This window comes from Lipotes vexillifer, unplaced genomic scaffold (genome assembly GCF_000442215.2).
Source record: "Lipotes vexillifer unplaced genomic scaffold, Lipotes_vexillifer_v1.1 scaffold1580, whole genome shotgun sequence".
NCBI classification, from domain to species: Eukaryota; Metazoa; Chordata; class Mammalia; order Artiodactyla; family Lipotidae; genus Lipotes; species Lipotes vexillifer.
In genome coordinates, this window is record NW_006772762.1 from 110,838 (window position 1) to 115,910 (window position 5,073).

Here is a 5,073-nt window from a genome sequence, read left to right on the forward strand (position 1 = left end):
TTTTTTTTTTTTTTTGCAGTACGTGGGCCTCTCACTGTTGTGGCCTCTCCTGTTGCAGAGCACAGGCTCCGGACGTGCAGGATCAGCGGCCGTTGGCTCACGGGCCCCGCCGCTCCGCGGCATGTGGGATCTTCCTGGACCGGGGCACGAACCCGTGTCCCCTGCACCGGCAGGCGGACTCTCAACCACTGCGCCACCAGGGAAGCCCTGTGATTTTGGTTTTTTGGTCTAGATTATTGCCCTTAGCATAATTATTTTTCGATTTATTCCCACTGATGTGTGTGTGTTTGTGTGTTCATAGTTGGTCTTTTTTTTATTGCTGAGTAGAACTCCATTGCCTGAATATACAACAGCTTGCTTACCATTCACATGTTAGAGGCTATTTGAGTTGTTTCCAGTTTGGGGCTATTACAGTTTGGGGCTGTTAAAGCTGCTGTGAATATTCATGTACAAATCTTTGGGAGACATACTTTCATTTTTACTGCGTAAGTACATAGGAGTGACATGGCTGGGCCATGTAATGGATGTTTGTGTAAATTTTCAGACACTACTAATTAGTTCCAAAGTGGTTGTACCATTTTACATTCCCACCAGCAGCATATGAGAGTTCTAGTGGCTCCCCTTCCTCACGAACACTTGATATGATTAATCTTCTTGATTTAAGATACTCTGATAACGGTACAGTAGATTCTCACTGATTTTTCCTGATCCTTCTCTAATACTGATGATGTTGAACGCAATTTTTATGACTGTTCATGAACATTTGGACATATTTCTGTCGAGCATATTCCTAGGAGAATAATTCTTTGGTCACAAGGGACATGATCAGATCTATGTTGAAAAGATGGACTAGAGGGGGCAGTGTGGAAGGCAGGCAACCCCTCGGGAGATTGCAGTATTTATTATTTTCTTCTGCTCCTTCCTTTTTGTCTCCCGGTGTCCTGAATTCCAACTAAATTATAAGCTCCTAAAAAGCAAGAAAAAGCATTCCAACTCTTTATTTTCTCCCTAGTACCTCACACCAAGTGTTTTGCCAATTGGGAGGTGGGAAGAACTAACCTGTTTTGATGGTCACCCGTGTGCTCTGTGTCTCTCCATGTGTTATATCATTTTTGTCTTTGGCACCTTTTGAGGGAAGGTAGTATCCCCATGTCCCAGCTGAGGAGCTGATGCTCAGGGAAATGAGCAACTCCTCAGGCTCTCAGAGCTGAGAATCAGGGGAGATGGAGCTCATAATAACTCCATTTGATGTCAGAGTTCTCATTCTTTTCCGTGAATGCCTTGTCTGCCTTTGCCCGTACTGCCTCTTAGGGCTCCAGGGAGACACAGCCGAGTGATTGAATGGAAGAGCATCTGAGCATTCTGCCAAGAGGCTCTTTTCCTGTGTCAGGAGTGTTGGCTCCACGCTCAGAGACTCTTCTGGGCTCTCCATCCAATCTCTTCTTCTGCCTTCGACCCAGGACGGTTGGGACAGAATCCCCAATAGTCCCATTAGTACAGAACTTGGAACCCTAAAGGATGCCTCATAAACTCCACTCTCCGTGTCCCACGTTCAGCTCTTGTGTGGTGATTTCCTCCTCTGACTGCAGAATACCTTAAGCTCCCTTTTCTCACTTTGCAGCACCCTCCATCCCGACCCCTGCTGCCGGTCGATAGAGTCTAGCTTCGTGCTTCACATATGGTAGCGCATTTGGTATTTGTTGTTGTGGAAGGTCTCTGTTTTCCCACTTCCCCCTTAGCCCCAGCTGCCTCTTGGAAAGACCAGCGTTTGAATCTCAGCCCTGTCATGTAGTGGTTGTGTGCCCCTGTACACATTACTTCATCTCTCCGACACTCTGTTCCGTCATCTGTGCAATGATGAATATAGTAGTAGCTCCCTTCTCAGATAATTATGGCAATTGCAAGATGAGTAGCTAATGGTGTTAATGAACTCTTGTGACGTTTTGGTTACTGTTGCTGCGTTAAGTGGTTCTTCCCTAATCCTACTTGCCTTCTTCAGTTATGGCAGGAATCCGCTAATTCTAGAAGGATGAGAGGTGTGGCTGGAGGAGGCAGGAGGTGAGGAAACTGGATGTTACTCCTGAAGTGGTTCCAGGTTCACGGTTCTCACCTGTAGCACCATGTGATGGAGAAAACTCAGGCTGCAAAGCCCAGCGATGAATTGCTCTACTACCATGCCCTTGGGCAAGTTACCGTACCCTAAGTTTTGGTTTTCACCTTTATCATGGGATGCCTGATGACTGAGAACACACATTCAGGTATCAAGACAGGCACCCCTTGATAAATGTTTGTTGGGCCACCTCTCCTTGCCGGTCCCTTTTGATAAAGTCAAATTGGCACGGATGGTATTAACTCATATAGTAGGCACTTGAAAATATTGAATGGATGGACGATGGATGGATGGGTAGATGGATGGATCAACAAAGATGGCTGAAAGTGGTGATGGAAGGGTGGTATAGATTGTCAAGATCACGGGAGAAGGACATGAGATCCTTGGTATCCAATTAAAATGTGAACTCTGTCTTGGGCCAATGTGCAGAAGCCCACGAGAAGCCCTCACAACTTTCATGCCACAGGGGATGTGTTTGAAATGCTCCTTGTGGGTAGACACTGGTGATGGGGCATCATCATGAAGGGAGGAGCTAAGTGAGTGGGGCTTGGGCTTTGGGGCAGACCATGCTCTGGGCCAGGCAGCCTGATGCAGTGGAGTAAGAGCAAGCTTATCACCACTTGTGTGAACTTGGGGAAGATCCTTCAGTTTCTCTGGGCCTCAGCTGTTGCATCTTGAGAATTGTATGATCAAATCTGCCTAGCAGGGGTCTATTTTGGGGGATATTTTAGTGTACTTGGGATGCCATAACAAAATACCATAGACCGGATAGCTTAAACAACAGAAATTTATTACTCACAGTTCTAGAGGCTGGAAGTATAAGGTCAAGGCTGATTTAGTTTCTGGTGAGAGCTCTCTTCCTGGCTTGCAGATGGCTGCCTTCTTGCTGTGTCGTCACATGGCTGGGAGAGAGAAAAAAATCTCTCTCTCTAGCCTCTCCTTAAAAGGCCACAGTCCTGTCAGACTAGGGCCCCACCCTTATGACCTCATTTAACCTTAATTACCTCCTAAAGCCCTTCCCTATATCCAGATAGAGTCATGTTTAGGGTTAGGGCTTCAGCATATAAATTTTGGTGGGAGGGACACAATTAAGTTCATGGTACAGAGAATAAATGGAATTATTGATACAAATACGCTTCATGAAGTATGAAGAGCTATATCTATTCGATCATGGTAGGTTTCAACTTTTTTAAAGTCTTGGTGTTGTGAGACCTTCCTCAGCGTACCCATTTATTCATGTAACACAGGCTTTTTGAGTTCTTACTCTGTTCCAGGTATCATTCTAGACGCTGGGGTGGCAGCAATAGAGAAAACAGACAAAGATCCTTATCTTTATAGAGCCTACCTTCTAGAATGCAGACTATAAAACACAGTCAAGTAGAATATATAATTTATAAGATGAGGAAGAGTGGTGTGGAGGACACTAAAGCAAGGAAGGGTGTTTGAGGGCAGTAGGGAATAGTTTACATTTTAAGTAGGGGGGTGCTCAGGAAACACCTCATTGGAACAAAGACTTCAACGTGAGGAGGGAAGGGAGTGAGCCACGTGATTATGTGGGAAAAGTATGCCAAGCGGAGGGCAGAATCTGTGCCAAGACCCCGAAGTGGGGGAGTACTGGGTGTGTTTGGGGAACAGCGGTGAGAGCTGCACAGCCAGAACTGGGTGTGTGATGGAGGGAGCATGGGGAGATGGGGCCAGACTCAATCCAAGAAGAGGACTCGCTCTCTGGTTGTGATGAGGGCCGGACAGCAGTAGCAAGTGGAACAGCAAAACGTCTCAAAGGAGCAGGGGAAGATTTCCTTTATTCCCTGAAGATCTAGGCTCATCTGTAGGAACACCTGTGGGAGCCCGTTCTCATCTGCTCCCAAATTCCTTTCAATATTTTTGGGACTCCAGACATCTCCCCCTGTGAAGCTGTGGTTAATGGCTGCTGGTAGAAAAATGTTGCTAGTAGCATATGTAAATGAGATAGCAGCCATGCATTATTAAAAGAGTAAATCCATAGCTGGCAGCGAATGTGTGGGAAGCAAGGTTAACTCAACACAGTGCCTTCACACACCAGTAGGACCAGAAGTTCCCTGAGTACAGGGGTCCCGTCTGAGACACTTCTGTGTCAGCCACAGCTACTAACATAGTTCCCAGAACAATATAGTTTCTGAAAATCCGTTTGCTGAAAGATATATTTCTCTAAGAAGAATAGATTAGGATTGCAAAGAAAGCGGAGGGGATTCACTTGATTTGTAGCGTGGAGGAGGGTCTCCAGTTCTGCTGAGGCACAGGGTCCAGTATCAGCCCCCGTGGAAGAGGAGGGAGCTGTACACACCTGTGCCCAAGAGACTTCTCTCAACCGAAAATAACTCCTCTTCTAATGCCAGAGGATCATAGATTCTACCACTGGGGCTTTATTCCTTTCAATTTCTCTCTTTCTTCCACTTTGAAAGGTAACACCCACAGGAACACCAAATGAGGCATGAATGACTTGGCTTCATTATTTTCGGGCTGTGTCAGCTCACCTCCAAACTTCATTTTTTTCCATCTGTAAAGTGGAATACAGTAGCAATCCCTACCTCCCTGTTTGTAAGCGTGGATGGTCTCATGGATATAAAGTAATGACTCTATGGAATAGTAGTTATTATTATTCCCACTTCAAAGGTGAAGCTGTGACATTAGGAGACACAATGTCATGTGTCCAAATCTGTACCTGCTTTCAGGAATCCGGGTAATAAGTGACTAGGTGGGTCAAGCACTGTCCTAAGTCCTAGGGCTACAGCAGTACATAAACGAGAGAAGACTCCTGACCTGCAGTGAGACAGAGATGATAACAAAGTACACAAATCCACCAACAAGACAATGGCGGGTATGTAAGTGACAGACCTAGAGGCTTAAATTCATGATTCCACTATCCCCTTGAATGGAAATCAGGCATGTCTGCAGTCCTGAAGGAGCTTGCCGTACTTGGAAGA